The sequence below is a fragment of the Lupinus angustifolius genome, chromosome LG18 (genome assembly GCF_001865875.1).
Source record: "Lupinus angustifolius cultivar Tanjil chromosome LG18, LupAngTanjil_v1.0, whole genome shotgun sequence".
NCBI lineage: Eukaryota > Viridiplantae > Streptophyta > Magnoliopsida > Fabales > Fabaceae > Lupinus > Lupinus angustifolius.
The window spans coordinates 3,809,776-3,829,432 of NC_032026.1; positions in this window are offsets into that span (position 1 = coordinate 3,809,776).

Below are 19,657 nucleotides of genomic sequence, written 5' to 3' on the forward strand. Positions count from 1 at the left end.
CATGTTATATGAGACTTGTGTTAGAGTTTTAGAGTAAGGTCTTAATTGTTAAATTTGATCATTATAATTGCTTTAGATTACTCTATGTTTTTGTTGTAAAAAGTGTTGTAACTTTGGGAATCTCAAGGTGTCTAACCACCAACGAGATTGTGTTGTATCTTCATTAGCTTAGAGATCTTGATAGAAAGAATAGGTTCTTAGCTGGGGCTACACCGCAAGAAAGGTTTTCTTGGGCGGTAGGAAGGGAGTAAAACCAAGGAATAAGGTTCTTTAGTTTCAAGTGAATGTCTAAGTGTTGTAATTGGAAGAATTGCTTGTAAAACATTATTTCAATTATAGTGAAGAAAAATCTCCCAGACCAGCCGGGAGGTCTGGATGTAGTTTGCAAGTGGACACGCAAACGAACCAGGATAAAAACCTTGTTGTAGGCTTTTTCTTTCCATCTCTCTCTTTATTGCTTTAATCGATTACTTTGTATAGTTGTTTTAATTGTGATATTCTGTTTCTATACTGTACTGTTGTAACTCTGATATATATGTTAGCTCTTTATATTCATTTCAATCTCGGTTGATTGTCGTGCAAGAAACTGAATCTATTTGTGTAATCTGAGCTATTTTAATCGATTAAGTTGATTGCATTAATCAATTATTTCTATTCTGTTAATTGATTAATCTGGGGTTATTTCAGCATTAATTGTTGTTTTCGAAAAGCGGATACTCTGACCGCTACACCTATTCAACCTCCCCCCTTCTAGGTGTATTTTAGTCATTGATACCTAACACAAGACAATTAGTCTAAGTCTAAATAGGTACTTCTATCTTATACTCTTTTATATACTAAAGGAGTAATGCTCAAAATATTTTAAAAGAAATTGAAACACTTCAAGTTTTAAATGAAGACATTTTTTAAAATAATGTGTAACAGGTTAATAAAATTTGAGTAACAGGTTACATGAGTGAGAATCAGTTATCCAACAATATTTAAATTGGAGTAACCGATTACTCAAATTTGAGTAACCGATTACTCTAAGTGAATTTTAAATTGGCGGATGGACAGAGAGTTTGAGTAACCGATTACTCAAGTGAGTATCCGATTACTCAATATAATTTTTCAAAATGTCTCATTTGGGTAACCGATTACCCACTTGCTGTAATCGGTTACTGAGAGCTATTACATCAGTTTTTCAGATTTGAAACTCAAGGGTTTTCATCCCAAACGAAATGTCTTCATTCCAAACAATTTCTACTCTTTCATAAAGGCACAATGACTGATTGGAAAGTCTATTTACAGGCCTTAGAACTCACAATGAAAAGAACTTTTCTCACAACTCTTTCACACTTTTCTCACAACTTTCCTACATTTTTCTGAAATAGTTTTCTGAACTTCTAGCAACTTGAACACAAACTTACAAAAGCTATTTTTCTGAGTTGCTTGAAGTAAAGTGTTTCAAAGTTTTGTAAACTTAAAAGAGCATTATTTACTAAGTATACAAAAGAGTTGATTGGATTGCAAGTGTTATTATATTTCATACTTGTAAAGGCAATCATCATTCAAATTCTTCATTCATTGTAATTACTTTCTTTTACGGGGTGTGAATAAAAAGGGGATAGAGTTACTTGGAAAGGTGTTTTCCAAGGTGATAAGTATTAGTGAGTGTGTAAGGTACATAAAGATCTTGGGTGAGATATTGTAATTACAAATCATAATATTTAGTGGAAAATCTCTTGTGTTGCAAGAGTACTGGATGTAGCCTTCGGTGGACAAGAAGTTGAACCAGTATAAAATTCTTGTGTACTCTGTTCTCCCTTACCTCTTTGATTTATTCTTGTTTATTTTCTGCAATATTATCCACTGCCCTTTAACTCTTCATTTTGCAGAAAAAGTAGTCATAATTTCTAGTCAACTAATTCACCTTCCTTCTTAGTTGCAATCTCAGTCTTACAGTAAGTATAAGTCACAACTTTATCGAAAAAAATATATATTAAAATTCAAAAATTATCTCTCAAACTTTAAAAATGTAAGTTATTAAGGACATATGGACTATTGTAGTATGACTAAAAGTCAAAGTGATCCGTCACTTTTCTTTCCCTTACTTTAATCCCTGTTAAAAAATGAACTCCTAAATACATCTCTCACATTCGCAACTACCGGGCAAAATGATCCACTGTATCTTCCCACATGTCAATATTTATAAAGAATAAAATATATTTTTATAATATAAATTATCTTTTTTCGCCACTAAAATTATGATATGTGTATTATTTTTGTAATTTTTAGAAATATTTTTGTACAGGATAATTAAATATGACACATATCATAATTTTAGTGGCGGAAGGAGATAACTTAATCAGAAATGTTTTATTCTCTTAATCAAATGGTTATGTATATGTGATTCCTAAGGTCTTATATATCACTACTTCTTTTTTCTTCTAGCGTGGCAAATCTTCTATGATCCAAATTGGTCCCTGAACATAGTATTATGGCCCAAAATAATCAATGAGTAAAAAACTTGTTATAATATATTGCCAATTTGTTTTTCCACTCATAGATGTCAAGAATACTTGTATATGATGTTATAAATCCTACGTTTTCAAACAAAACAATGCACAAATATATATATATATATATGTGTGTGTTCTTTTTGCATGTGTTAATCATCACAACCTGTATTTTGAACAATTTGCTGCTAGAAGAAAACAAATAAACCACACATGGTAATATAAACAAACAATATTTTATACAGAACGAGAATCATGTGATGCTAATATATATTGACCACTAATTAGTTACTCTTTGTTTACTCATAAAATTAATATGAAAACGAACAAGAATAACTACTTGAGTGGGGCATAATCTAACCATAGAACTATTTCCTAGTCAGAGTTGCCAGTGATTATGACAGTTTTAAGTAATTAATGATGCAATGGTCAACAACTATTGTGATTCAATGACGGTCAAAGCTTTGAGCAAATAGTAGCTAGGCGAAGGACGACCAAGTAAAGAACAATTCCAAATGAGGCATATTGGAAAGAGGCATGAAAGTAGGTAGAGTAGTCAAACAAATAGTTTGAGACTGGGGGCTTTTTTAGGAGCCCTAATGTCAGAATAGTTAAGGGCTTTCTCGATGGTAAGTTTTGGATCTTCATCATTTGGGTTATTTGGTCTCGATACATCACCATTTTATTGTTTGGATAATGTAATTTGAGTGAGGTAGGTGAACTTGCGAGTTTATTCTAGCGTCATCTAAACTTGTAAACTCACGTTATGTCGAAAAATACATGATTTTTTTGCTAACACATGCAAAAAACATATATGTGCTGCATTGTTGATTTGTTAATATTCTTTATTTTTTATATTGATACTCAAGTGGTTTTGTTTGTAAACGTGGGATGTAAAACATCATTAACGAGTATTCTTGACATCTTTGAGTGCAACAACAAGTGGGGACTATGTACTACGGTAATTTTTACTTTGAAGCTATTTTGGGTCATAATGCTCTTTTTTCTGGAATAATTTGGGCCACTAAAGAATTTGTCACACTAGAGAAAGAAGTAGTGACACATAATCACCGTTGAGTGCAACATATGCAAAAGTCTTCGGTCAAACAGATGTTGTCTAAGGAAAAGTGATGGAGGAACCATTTTGTCCAACATTTGTGAATTTAAAGGGTGTATTTAAATTTTATTTTTCAAGGAGTAAAAGTGGGATGGAAATAAAATTACATGACCAATTTTTTCTCTTATAATATTAAATGGTTGAAATTCTTTTTATGTAGTATGGCGTCTCGATTTCTGGTTGATCGTCGATTTCATGACTTAGGATGAGAGAGAAAAGACATTTCTCCATATTTTAAATGATTTGGAGTTGTAACTAAGTTTTTTGTGAGTAAAATGTAGAAAATTCTATTTATGTTTGATTTGAAGTGTTATGGTCTTTAAGTTAGAGATTTAGATTTGATAGTCAATTATGGATCAGGAAAGATGTTAGTACTTCGTCCACTCATACTAAGATTTTATCTTATCAATTACTTGAATTATTTTATAACCTAGTCTTGTTTAAATATTTATTATTATATTATTTTTTAATTATATTAAGGTTAAAATATTTTTTTTTATTTTTGTATCTGCAAGAATTCATCTTACTCATACATATCCTTATGTATGATAAGGAATAAACACTTACGTATTTTTTGTGTAAAAAGTGTTTATGCGTTGGAGTGATTTTTATTTAATTTAAGTTTCAAAAGGAAGAAACAATGTTTATGATGACAACCTCTTAGGGGCTGCCTTAATATAGGATCGTTTTAGGTTGACAATTTAGGGCTTTTGAGGACCTAATTCGGTTTTGTGAAATTAGGGTAATATTAGGGATGTTTTGGTTAGGGTTGGGCTGTTAGATTTGGCTAGGTTATAATGTAGTTGAGTGTTTAAGGTATAGGGTAATTGTGTTTGTGGGGGAATCTTAGGGTTTATAGGGCGTAAGAGTCTCGGCTTAATGGAGGTGATGAAGACTGGGGTAGGTCTTTATTTTATGTTGTAGGGTAGGATTTTGTGTTTAGGGTAGGCCACGGTTTGTAGGGTTTAGAATGTATATTGGGACTATTTTGAGTGAGGTAACGTGTATAAGGTTTAGGTCAAGATTGGATAGGAGATTTAAGGTTAATGTTCTCGGTTGGGAATGGAGGAAGTGTTTGGGAAGATTTGAAATATTATGGATGAAGATGATTGATGAAAGAACGGGTGGTGAAATGTATGATTTGTAGGACGAAGGTGAAAGTGGATTAAGAATGAGATGGAGGACGCCACAAACATGGAAGCTTGATAGGTCAGGTGTTGCTTGTCATAAGCTTAGAAAGCTTGATAAAAGCTCATCAATGGTCACGGCCAAAGGATAGGGTTTAGGAGAACTCTCAACTAAACAAAACACAAAGTTTTAACTCAAAAATCAACTTGACTTTATTAATGGCAATTCAATTACATAAATAGGCAATTTGAATATCTTGGGCTGAAATAAAAGACTAAGTCCTTATTAACTTGCATACTGAAAAAATCCTAATTAAAATTTAGGCTAAAATTAAATATGAAATAATAATGTAACTCCTAATTCAAATCATGTAAATAATGGTTGCAACCAGAATGAGTAACTTGGTCTTGAATGAGCTCGGCCTTGGTTGAGCGGGGCTGAGTTATGAATGAGTCCTTGGTTTGACTTTGTTTGGCTGATTTGTTGAGTAGCTACGGTTTTTGAGAAGATAAGATAGAGAACCAAGTCCTTTGCCAAATCCTATCTATCTTTGAGCAACCGAATTTATCTTTTAAGCAAGTAGGATAACAACTTCACAGATCTAATTTCCTTGATTATAGTTATGTCATCCCTATGGTTTTTGACCATATTTAATGATTTATGTGATGTGCATAAATCATCTATCTTTTCCTATTATCATGCCAATCTTCCAATTGTGATTACCTTCCCCTTAATTTGCAAGGAGCCGCCCCCTATCTCTAAGTATAGCCTTATCTTTTTGAGTTCAGCCTTGTCTTCACGGTTTGGACATGAGTTGCTTGTCCAAATGTTGTGGTCGCGCCAATGATACTTTGGCCTAGCCATGCTACCTTGGCCTAGCCATGACTAACTTACCCTTGAACCTAGGTGAACTACTTGGTCACGAATATGGACCATATTACAAATAAATCTCAACCCATATTACATGAATGAAATACTAAAATACTTGAATGAAAATAAACCTAAGACTATATGAGAAATCAGTCTCATTTAATTGATTCAATGCAAATAAAATAAACCTAAGTTGAAATTTAACCTAAGGACATAAATGTCCTTCTCACATACCTTCTCTTGGATCAATTGCGTCCTTTGATACTTTAAGGACCCCTGCCTTAGCCTTGGCCGTAGTTGTAGGACCATCATGACTCCTCTTGCCCTTGGGATCAAAGGCTGCCCTAGGAGGGTTTACATCATCCTTCCCCCTTCAAGTGAATTGGTCCTCGAATTGCCTTCATTCTTATCCTTCTTTCTATCATTGCCATGATCTTTCAAAGAATGGCTAAGTGTAGAAAAAATTTCAGCCTTGGAAGTAGGAACAATGTCACGTGTAGGTTCGGCCATGAACTTGGCTTTTGCCTCACTTTCCTTCTTTTCTTCTTCAATCTTAGCCCTTAGCCTCTTTTGGTCCTCATGCACTTGTTTAGGGCTCAGAGGGGCTAACATTACCATGTGGCCATGGTGCATAAATGAGACTTTGTTGGTGAAACCATTATGGCTAGTGTTCTTTTCATATTGCCATGGTCTCCCCAACAACATGTGGCTAGCTTCCATAGGAGCCATATCACATAAGACCTCATCATGGTATTGCCCTATGGAGAAGGGTACCATGACTTGTCTATCCACAAACAACTCACCCACATCACTTAACCATTGGAGTCAGTAACGGGTGGGGTGTGGTTTAGTTTCAAGATTTAGCTTTGACACTAGTTGTTGGCTAACCACATTAGTGTAGCTACCTCCATCAATGATCAACATGCATACCTTGTCTTGGACCAAACATCTTGAGTGAAATAGATTGTACTTTTGGCCCTCTTCATGCCTCTTGATTTGGCTACCCAAGAGCCTCCTCATCATCAGAATATCACATCAAGCAAATACAACATGGGTAGTTATTTTATGTTTCCCTTTATATAGTACTAGTGTGTATAGGCACTTCGTGCCTGCCGGTGAATATTACATGATACTACATATTCAATTTTTCTATATTTCATTTTTTAGAATTAGAATGTATTTGTTGTATTCTGTGTACTTTATATCATATTTTGTGTGATTTTATGATAATGTTTAATTTAAGGTGAGATATGTGGTTAATTAATGTGTTGGTGGTAGTTGTTTGTGATTATATGATTTTTTGTAAAAAATAAATAATGTTAAGGGTAAAACATGAAATGAAAATTATGTCATTATTTCAAGTTTTGGCTTTATATATAGTATAGATATAGATACTTAATAATTAAATTATGTACTTCCTTAATACTATTTATTATTGCATTAACTGTAATTATCAATGTTGAAATTATTTGTGTTATTGATAAATAGTAAGGGCGAGAATAGTCAAGGTAGCTTATCATGAACATATGTTTCTCAAAAAGTTTATTTAACATTAATAGGTGAGACACAAGCTTATTAAAAACCTACTAAGTCTAATAGGTTGATTTGCATAATTTTATTATATTTTTATATAAATATACATAAAATAAAAATAAAAAATTGTAAATTTTATTGGAAATTTGACACCAGGATATATATTTTGTAATTTTAAGGCAAACTTATTACCATATTAAATATTTATTGACTTATAGTAGACTTTAATTAGTTCAAACTTTTAAAAAGGTTGAACATAGGCTTACAAAATCTTAAACATTCAAATATGCCACGCATATATTTCAATATGTTAAATAGGTTGAGCATGTTTAAGTCGAAGTTTAGGATGGCCTATTTTTATCCTTACTATTTATCAATAATATGATTATTTACTATAAATGTAAGAATAAAAAATGAAAATAGAAAAAGGCACCAAATGTGTACCTGATGTGGCACGAATTTTGAGGGCAAAAGAGGTGTCGCTGCAAAATCTGTATGGGATCTAGGAGATGACAGACTATTGACTTATCAGGCAAAAGATTGAGGACTAGTGCAAATAGACTTGGAGAATGATCAAAACAAACAAGAACAAAGAAATATTGATTTTAAGAGAATTTTCTCTCTTATGCCTTTTTTAGGGGTCTTTTCTGTGTGGTTTTCCTTCGATTTATGAAGGGAAATTGACACATGTTAAAAAATATGGCGATGTTCCTAACTAATGTGCCACTTATTGCTCATTAAACTTTTTAAAAACATTTTTTACTTTTTTTATTTAAAAGAAAACGGAAGGAAAAAAGGAAAAATCTATCATTTCTTATCCTTAATTTATTTTGATTAGTAATTGTTAGCTTCATTGTAATTATGTAACTATATATCAACAATGTGTTGGTCTAATAATGTAAGACTTTGTTAAATCATAAAATGATCAAAGTGTCAATGGTTCGATTCCTGTGAGTGATATTTTTTTAGAGGTGCAGTCATACACCCCGAAAGGAATTAATTCATTATCCAAAACGTAAGAAAATAATATTTATAGTACCAAACAAATTATGTAACCCTGTCAAATTGACATCAAATTTATTTGATTTAATCTAATATGTTTACTTTCAAATTGACACATAATTTATTTATTATCATAAATATTTATATGAAAATCAAATATGTAATTATTATTGACTTAATGTTTTTAATTTCAATAAAACACGTTTTTATTATTATTTTCTTAAATCTTTATTATTATTTTTATTATTGTTTATTGTTTATTTTTTAAACATGTTAAAAATATAAGCCTTATAAAATTACGTATTCATATGTATTAAAGGTTGAATACAAATATCTTATCTTTGAGGTTTAATTATGCATAAGAGATTCTTTTTTAAATAATTCTATATTTGCTCGTGCTCAAGAGTCTTTTGAGATTGTAGTGGACAAATTACAAATTACGAAGTGCGATTAATATATGTAATTTTCTTGAATTTATATAATATTTTACTGTTTTGCTCTTTATATATTTATATTAACTATCCAGTTAATTTTTATCTATTGTATGTCATATTAATTACGTAGGAATAAAATTATAAAACAATCTCATCCTTTTTAGAAACTTTATTAATATTTTTTATCATTTTAAAACTTTGAAAAATAATTTTGATAAGCGATATATGAAATCAAAATTAAAATGAAATATTAGCAAGGCCTTAAACTAGAAAGTAATAAATCTTATCTAATAGGCAATCCACAAGGCCTTCAACATTTTTCTTCTTTATTGATATTGGTGTCTTAATTAAAATTTAGCCAAAGTCAATGAGAGTCTTTTCTTCACAATCTTCCTCTTGTAATGATGACAAGCCACATTTAACAATTTGAGGTTGATTTGGGTTTACTCCATCTATCTTATAAATCTCCCCTTTTGTTAACATTTTAAGTCTTTAATACCCTGAAATAAAAATAAAACACAAAGTCCAAATATTTCTCCCTCTTTTAATATTATCAACAAAAACAAAAACAATAATATCCTAGGCAACATATATGAGGAAACATATAATCTTTAAAAAAAAGTCATAGTTTAACCACAATTAATTGTCCACAAGACAATTCGTAAAGCAAAACATAAAATAGTGCAATTACAACCCAAAAACATCAAACAAACATAGAAAGTTGGGATAAGTCTAAAATATATTTAATTAGTTGTTGTCTCCATACACTTCTATAAAATCTAATCTATATCATCCTTGAGGTTTCTAATGATATGATGCATTCTTGAAGTTATATAGCCACAGAAACTTAGAACCTTTTCAATGATCATGTGATTAGTAAGTGTTCCTACCCGGCGAACCAAAGGTCATATGTTTGGTCGCCGAGGTGGGCCCACTTGTTGGGACCACCAAAGTTGACCCAAGGGACAGCATGCTTTCCGTACTCCACCAACCTACCTGCCAGCACGACAGACGGGTTGCAGAACGGGTGCCAAACCAACCACAGGCTAGAAGACAAGAATGGCACAGTGTACGATCCTAACAGACCGCCTGACACGGGAAAAGCAACTCCCGACAACACCTTTGGTCGGCCACACGTCGCACCACCAGCCAAGAACCCAATGTCAACTCTCCCTCCTATAAATAGGGATATCCACCAACAGGAAGTATCTTAATCTCAACTCCTTGATTCTCTAATATTATTCCTATCACTCATTCTCTCTAGCTCATATACTGACTTGATCGTCGGAGAACCTTTTCAGGTACCTCCACCGGCGGGCCCAACTCTCTTGCTTCCTCCTATCACCTTGGCGACCACTTCCTACCCCTTCATCAACACCTGATCCATCATAGTCCGTATCTTTGTGTTCTGATAAAGAATTCTAGTAAAGAACATTGGCGCCGTCTGTGCTTCCTACTCACACAATGGTAACCACCAGAAACCGAGCTCTATCAACCAGCCAAGTCGACCCTGCACCAAGTACCCTTCCCCCACCGAGACAACCATCCCACCAAGCTAGCCGAAGCCATCATACCACTCCAGAACAGCAGCCAACCACCCAACAACTTCTCCAGATGCTGGAACGCCAAGAGCGGCTCATCCAGCAACAGGCCGACGTCATACAGGAGCTCCGCCACTCCAAAATCAACCCTGAGGATCATTCCGAACGCCCTCTTCACGAGAGTAACCGTGAAGAGTCAGCAAACGAGTCACACCCACCATCCCAATCAACCCCACACCACTCTTGTGGTGCTAGGCATCCTTTTACACCTGCTATCATGACTTATCCCTTACCCTCCCATTTCCACCGCCCAACAGAGTAATCAGCCATAACGAGCCTCGCCCAACACCTCGGTCAACTCAATCGACAGCCTTTCAACACTAGGGCGCCAAACCTCATAAGGACCATCCGCCATAGAAAAGACCCCATCATCCAATAAGCTCGCCCAACGGAGCCACCAGTTAAGACGCCAAAACGGACCCCTCACCCAAATCAAAGGAGGCTCGTATCAAGTCTCCCAGCATACTCATCCAGCATCCTGGCAGATTGGGGGCAACTGTTCCTACCCGGCGAACCAAAGGTCATATGTTTGGTCGCCGAGGTGGGCCCACTTGTTGGGACCACCAAAGTTGACCCAAGGGACAGCATGCTTTCCGTACTCCACCAACCTACCTGCCAGCACAACAGACGGGTTGTAGAACGGGTACCAAACCAACCATAGGCTAGAAGACAAGAATGGCACAGTGTACGATCCTAACAGACCGCCTGACACGGGAAAAGCAACTCCCGACAACACCTTTGGTCGGCCACGCGTCGCACCACCAGCCAAGAACCCAATGTCAACTCTCACTCCTATAAATAGGGATATCCACCAACAGGAAGTATCTTAATCTCAACTCCTTGATTCTCTAATATTATTCCTATCACTCATTCTCTCTAGCTCATATACTGACTTGATCGTCGGAGAACCTTTTCAGGTACCTCCACCGGCGGGCCCAACTCTCTTGCTTCCTCCTATCACCTTGGCGACCACTTCCTACCCCTTCATCAACACCTGATCCCTCATAGTCCGTATCTTTGTGTTCTGATAAAGAACAGTAAGTTTGGCAACCAAAGGATGTGGAATAGGAGAATGCAAAAGAGTTGAAGTAGCAGGTTCCTTGTACGTTCACTCTTATACTTATTGTTGATGCAGCGGAAGCAATCGTTGTGCAGTGTTGGCCACAAGCAATCAAATAATGTGCATAGAATAAATAGAAGAGAAGAAACAAGAGAAATTGTTAACGGAGTTCTGCCAATTGTGCCTATGTCCCCGGGAGCGTTGAGCGGCTACCAAGATATTATTAGAGAATAAGGATTACAAAGTCTGGCACACCTATGGGCCCACCTACCCATTTGGTGCTTATATCTGATGCACATTATAACAAGGGACTTGAGTCCAATATATAACATTGGTTACTTTACTCTATTTCAATACTAGATCATGTGGGACTAATACAATAACATATTTCAAGCATTCCCAACAATTTTCAACTTGATTGAAATAGACGAATTTCTCGCTCCTTTTGGAACTCTACACAAGAATCTTCACCTTAGCGAATATCCAGCTCCACCTTGCTCAATGTCTAATTCTCTTTAACAACTCCTCCACATAAGAGTTTGCTCCCCTTCAGCATAAACCTTCTGAGTATCCTTGACGATGTTACCAAGAGCCTAGCTCTCCAAACTTGTAGTGTAGCTTCCCGTACCGCCATTAAATGGAACGCGCTGCCTAGCCACCTATTGCTAGGAAGTCTTTCGATATATTGGAACCTCTACACAAAAGTTCACAACAATCGTCTTATTCAATACTCAGTCAAACTGAACCTTGGAGCTTCCTTGGAAAGCCTTAACCGCTACCATCATTATCTTCTTCGACAATCCTAGTTCTAAAGAACTATCATACTCCACCATAAGGAGTATACCCACAACACACACCTTGCATCACTGCTAACTAATGTCTGTGTCACATCCTTGCATCAAAGCCAATGCTCATGTCACATCTCTGCATCTCTACCAATGCTCGTGTTACAACTTGCATCAAAGTCAATGCCCATGTTACACCCTACATCAAAGCCAGCCATTGTCCTTGTGCTTTTATGGATTTGCTAACAATTAATATCTTTCGCTATGGCATCTCACACACGCCATTACGATATTCTCTTTCTCATCTCCAATGAGAACATTCTCTCAACATCTAGAGAGTTATTGTCAACATCTAACTCAACACCTCTGTCTTTGTCTCCACCTTGATCCTACCCCAATACATGAACTTATGGGGTTCTGGAACAACACATACATCGCCCACACTACAGTTTTGTCATGTTTCCTTCTCCTTCAACTCATCTACTCTATCTTTGCCATTACCTTTGACACACCTTGTCTAGTCATCACACATTCACCCTCTTTAACCATTATCCGACGTCTGGGTTAAGAGCCATCTACCAATTGGCTCTTATACCAATTGTTGGTACAGTAGAAGCGATCGTTGCGCAGCGTTGGCTACAAGCAATCAAATAATGTGCATAGAATAAATAGAAGAGAAAAAACAAGAGAATTTGTTAACGGGGTTCGGCCAATTGTGTCTACCGGGAGTGATGAGCGACTATCAAGATATTATTATAGAATAAGGATTACAAACCCTAGCACACCCATGGGCCCGCCTGTCCATGGGTGTTTCTATTTGGTGCTTATATCTGGTGCACATTACAACAAGGGACTTGAGTCCAATATATAACATTGATACTCTACTCTATTCTAATACTAGCCAATGTGAGACTTCATACAATAACATATTTCAAGCATTCCCAACAATATTGTTGGTACAGCGGAAGCAATCGTTGCGCAGCGTTGGCCACAAGCAATCAAATAATGTGCATAGAATAAATAGAAGATAAGAAACAAGAGAATTTGTTAACGGGGTTCGGCCAATTGTGCCTACATCCTTGGGAGCGATGAGCGGCTACCAATATATTATTAGAGAATAAGGATTACAAACCTTAGCACACCCATGGGCCCACCTGTCCATGGGGTGTTTCTATTTGGTGCTTATATCTGGTGCACATTATAACAAGGGACTTGAGTCCAATATATAACATTAATACTCTACTCTATTCTAATACTAGGCAATATAAGACTTCATATAATAATGTATTTCAAACAATCCCAACACATATATACCTCATCAATTGGAACTTAAAAAACTCATTTTGTGCATTATGTTCAAATCAATCTTTTGCCAAAGGTGGATATACAAAAGTTATGTAGGATTTGAGTGATAAGACGTGCATAAGGCAAATGGTTATTCGTCTATCTAAGATGATTCATATGATGTATCACAGTATATGCCCAATTGACACATTTCATATTTTGGAAAGCATACATTAAGTGTAATTCCAAACCATTTATATTATTTGAGAATTTTGAAAGTGATATATAGCTAAGAAAGTAAAGTGGCAAATAATCATCTATTTTCATATTGCTAACAAAGATAATATCCCTATTCATAGAAGATTATGCTATTATCCTTTGTTTCTTACTCACAGTTTCTTCCTTGTGTATTCTAAACATAGAGTAATAGAAAGATTTCCTATCAAATTCGTCCAATGACCATGGCAACGCAAAACCTAGCTTTTCTACCATCTTTGCACATACCCATGCTCTATACTCGTGTATTAGAGATATTTCAGGATTAAAAGAGACATTTTCCTTGTTGGTGTTAACCTTGTGTCATATATGGTATTGATGTGATGGACCAACCAGGTTGCCACCAGTATTTGAATTATACACCTGAGAAGCTAGTCTTCTCTCGTTTGTAATTAATAATGTTTTGGTTCCTTTCCGTAAAAGATATGATACAAAATGACAAACTTTTATAAGTCTAGAACCTTCTAAGAATTCCATTTTAGCCTTGCGATAATGTCTTACCTTAGAAATGTGACTTTTAGGTGTAACCCTTGTGAGGTATACTTTGTGTAAGACCGAAATCATACTTCTCATCCCTATATCTTTCATGTCTTATATCATAAATTAGGACTTTCCATCATCATCATCCATGTTCCGAGTGGAATAAAATATCATGACACTCATATATTATTATGTCATAAGGATGACACATTCACATGCAAAAGAGATACATATAGTGTGGTCCCGTTCTAAGGATAATTTTAGAAAACTCTAACCAAACAGCCTTTGCCTTTAGTTAGCTTGAACGGTATGATGGTTGTTAATCCATCATAACACTTTATATTTTATAATAAAGGCTATGTTACCCTCATTAGGGTCACTAACCATGTGGGCATGCATTATTCAGTTCACATTAAAAAAAAAGGAATTAAATTGGATCCTGACAACATTAAAGCTACCGCCAAAATGCCCCCACATAGAACAAGAAAAATGTTATAGGATACTTTTATTGGCTAAACTACATCTTCAGGTTCATCTCACAGTTAACAATTGCTTGTGAGCCTATCTTTAAGCTCTTGTTGAAGGATCAAGTTTCCGAGTGGAATTGATAAATGTCAAGAATATTTTGATAAGACTAAACAATATTTGATGAGCTCACTTGTGTTAATGGCTCCAATGTCTCATCAACCACTAAGAATGTAAATTATAGGATGTGTCTTGCCATAACATGGAGGCAAGAAAGAATGGGCTATTTACTACTTGAGTAAGAAGTTCACTAGTTACAAAATGAGGTATCCATTACTCGAACATACCTGATGTACCTTGGCCTAGGCATGACTCACCTAAGGAAATATATGTCAAGTAATACCACTTGGCTTGTGTCTAAGATGAACCGAGTTTGATACATCTTTGATAAACCAATTTTAAGAGGGATAATTTCCCGATGTCATGTAATGTTATCAAAATATGGCATGATAGTCTATGTCACCCCAATAGAAGGTGACAAATGGACACTAGTCTTAGATGGAGTCTCCAATATGTTTGGACATGGAATAAGAGTATCATTGATCTCTCCACAAGGCAACTTCATTCCTATCACTACCATATTATTCTTCGACTACATCAACAACATATTTGAACATGAGACATGGGTATTAGGTTTGAAACTAGATATACAATCATAAACAAAGGTTCTTGAGGTTTTCGGGAATTTCGCTATAGTTATTTGTCAAGTGAAAGAAGAATGGGAAACTCAGGATAGCAAGATGATATCATATAGAGACTACATACAAGGCTTGGTCGAATAATTCGACCAAATAAATTTCTATCACATTCCTAGAGAAGATAATCGGTTAGTTGATATGTTATCCACTTTGTCCTCTATGTTCCATATAAGTGGTAATGATCAACCACTCATCAACATAGGAAGCATAGACCAGCCATCTTATTTCCATACTATAGAAGATGAGAGACATGCAAAGCCTTGGTATAATAATATAAAGAAATGCACCAAAAAGAAATAAAGTACTCATAGTGCTTCATAGAACGACAAGATGACGTTTAGAATATTGGTCATGAGTTTCTTCTTGAGTGAAGATATTCTTTACAAAGAAATCTTGACATGGTACTTCTTAGGTGTGTATAACTAAGAGAAGTAGAAATGATACTCAAGGGCGTAGATGAAGGTTTATTTGGGACTCGCGTGAATAGAAATGTCATGGCCGGGAAAATATTGAGGGCAAATTATTTATGGTTAATAATGGAAACTTGTTAATGGATTATATAAATAATTGTCACAATTGTCAAATCTATGTTGACAGCATTAATGCACCCTCAAAACCTTTGAATGTTTTATCAATACCATGCCCCTTTTCCATGTGGGGAACAAACATTATCAGACCCATCAAACCAATACTTACAATGGGTATGGTTTAATACTAGTTAAAGTGAACCTCCTTTGGGGAGGTTCTATTGTTATGATCTATCTTGGTTGGTGTATTTTGACCATGGACAATTGTTAAGTAAACTTAGGCAGCAGAATAAGTATTGTAAGATAGAAGATGTTGGGTAAGATTAGAGGTGGTTTAGATGCCAAAAACACTTGAGATGTTTGATTAGCCAAAAATGTTGTTTGCCACAAGAAGCTTAGATTCTTGATAAGAACAATTTGATATTGGTTCAACCAAGAAATTAAGAGAACTTGCTCACTAACAATGAAGATAATCCAATATCAAATTCAAAGTTATTTTATTCGTGAATCACACGGCCTCGGTAAAAATATCTCATTTAGATACATAGAGTTTTGACTGGGCACGATAAAAACCTTACAAGCATAATTTGACACATAAGTCAAAAGTTTGGCTCAAGCCACCTTGGTTGGATTTAGAGTAACTTCTTGGACTTAAAACATAAAGTATAAGCTAGAAGTTGACAAGGCTGAACATGAGCTCATGTGTATGGATACTAACTAAGGGTTAACAATAACTCTTTACACCTCTGAAAAATTATTAGGTGCAAGTTAAGGTTCCCCACGAGGTATATGACCTCAAATTATCATTAGGGCCCATAGAAGTATCATGTAAACCCCACAAAGTGGACTTAAAAACATACTCACAGAACCTATAAAGTGTATATGTGACATTTTGAGTTTTACTTGACAATTAGAAACATTATTTAAGTGTTTTGGGGCCCTAAAGGTCCTAGCCGGGTTTTTAGCCGCAGTTTGGTTTCCCATTTGAAATTTGGCTTTTAATTTGGTCATGAGACCTCTGAATCTTCATGGCCAATATATCATCATCAACAAAAATAACATTGACAAGGTTTTGGGTTCATAATAACTCAAATTTTTCAGGTTATAAAATGGTGTAAAACAAAGATCAACACGTAGGCCAAATAAAGTAGCTTGGAGTACGAGCTAGGGACTGTTATCGTTTTCACCCACAAATAGTGAGGAATTCAAATTATTTTCTAATGAATATAGTGTTACCAAGATAGAAATTTAAAATATGAAAAGAAGCATAGGTCATGTGTACAATTTTGATTTTAGGAGCCCATTTAATCATGGAAACAAGAAGCAAGAGCATTTCTTGTTGCTCAAGATTCTTCGGTTGTTTCTATGGCTTCTTAGCCTTCATGATTGAAACTCCAATCATTAGAAATGAGTTTATAAGCATTAATACAGAATGATAAGAAATTATATAGCATATAGATGGGCCATATTTTCAATTCTGAGGAGTTACAAGCACTTAACAACATCTCGTAACACATATGTCATGGAATTGGTTCATTGTTGTTGCTAGGATGTGGTTCTCTCTTATTTCATTCAATTCATGATAATTACAGAGGTATGATTCAGATATTTCAAGGGATTCTACATGCAACACGAAAATTGTAAGTATTGGATGGCAACTAAGAGGGAGTGAATTAGTTGTCAGGAGTAATGGTCAATTTTTCTACTATAATATCATAATGCAATGCCACAAAAATATTGCAGAAAAATTACCAAATAAAACTTCAAATAGACAAAGAAGGAGTAGAAAGAAGAGAAAAAGAACACCAATATTTATATTGGTTCACCTTCTTATCTGTCGAATGTTACGTCTAGTACTATTACAGCATACGAGATTTCTTTACTAGATATTTTGAGTTGCAATTATAATTTCTCTCCCCGAGACTTCTTGTATCTTACATACTCACAAATACCTCACAACCTTGGAAAACAACCTTTCCAAGTACTTTTTTTCCCCTTCTCACCACACCCTTGTGATGACAAGTTTTACAACAAGATTGAAGAATAAATTTTGGGGCAAGGATTGCCTTTACAAGATATACCAATTCTATAACTTCAATCATCTTGCTCTCAATACATTTAGTATACAATTCTCTTATAATTGTTTAAGTTTAAAAAACTTTAGAACTTGCACTTAAAGCAACTTCAGAAAAAGTCTGAATGAGAATAAAAGTTGCATGAAAAGTGTAGAGAATTTTATGTGAAAATTCGGTGTATCTTGTGTATTTATTAATGGATGTTTTAGTGCCTTTAAATAGGTTTTCAATCAACAAATATACCCTTCCATGAATTTGGGACATGATTGGAATGAAACCATTGAGTTTGGGTAAAAGTTGTTCAATTTGGATTTGAAAATCTAGTTTTAGTAGCTCTTTGTAATCGGACACACCGTAGCGTAACGATTACCCAAACTCTTTGTTTGCGAAATAATTGGTTATTGTTTTGCAGTAATCGGTTACAATGTGTTAAATTTGTTGGATAGCTTTTTACTCAGTTAGGTAACCTGTTACACAATCTTAGTAACATTTTACTCACTGGTACACAGTCCAAGTAACATGTTACCTAGGTCTAGTAACATGTTACTTAGGTTAAGTAACCCGTTACTTAGCTTTTTGAAAGTTGTTTACATTTTCTACGAGTTTTCTAATTTCATTTCAAAATAGTTTTATCTTCCATTTGAAAATTATTTACTAAACATACTAGAGTGTAAATGATAGAAGTACATATTGAAGATTAGACTCTATTTGTCTTGAAGCTTGATCTTCTTTATCTTCAACATCTTCTTCATTTTTCCATATTTTTGTGATCTTGATATCTTCATAAAAACCGTGTCAAGGTCAGGAGCAATATCTTCTTCACAACCTTCCCATTTTTTATGATGACAAACCAACATCTTTTAAAATTGTAGTTTTTCTAATATCAGCATACTTCATAGATTTTGACATAATTAACTTGTATGCTCCCCCTATCTTGTATGCTCCCCATTTGTATTTAGGTTTGTGCATGAAATGGTTTTGACAGAAAAATACAAAACTCCAACTTTTCTCCCATTTTTTGAAAGTGCGCATGTCAAGAGGAGCACTTTGGAAAGCTCTCTCATTATATGTCATGGTTTTGATGAGGACAACTTGTGCTAATAAGAGCTTGAAGATCATCAACAAATCAACATGCTTAAGTCTTTTGATTGGTACTAGACTTAGACTAGAGACTAGTTTAGGTTGAGTCTAAGGCTTAGGTCACCTTAACACATGTCTCATATGCATAAATCTTTAAATCATATCTTTGAAATATGTCATTCATAATATGTTCATGCATCACATAAATACATGTATATATGCATCCTAGGCATACACTTAGTGTTAAACATGTATGAATCAAGTGCATAACATATTTGAGTTTTTGTAATTGAAAATACATATGAAAATATGATGTGAATCGATTAAGGCATGCGTTAATCGATTAACCTAACTTTTTGAAAAGCTGTTGAAACTGAAAAACTTGGAAAACAGAATCAGTTACGTTTTTAAACAACGTTAATCGATTAACCAAGGTCTTAATCGATTAACTGGGCTACATAACTGATTCTTTATAAACTGTGTTTTCAGAACTGATGTCATAACTTGCATGTTGCATTTCTTAGAGAGTTAGAGCATATTTCGTGATAATTGTTGCATCTAGTTGATATTGCATTTGTGAGTTTAGAAAGGAGAGAATTCTATGCTTTAGGATTGAGTGGCATTTCATGATATATTTCTCATCATTTCATCTCACATGTTCATGCATTTTATTGATGCTTTTTG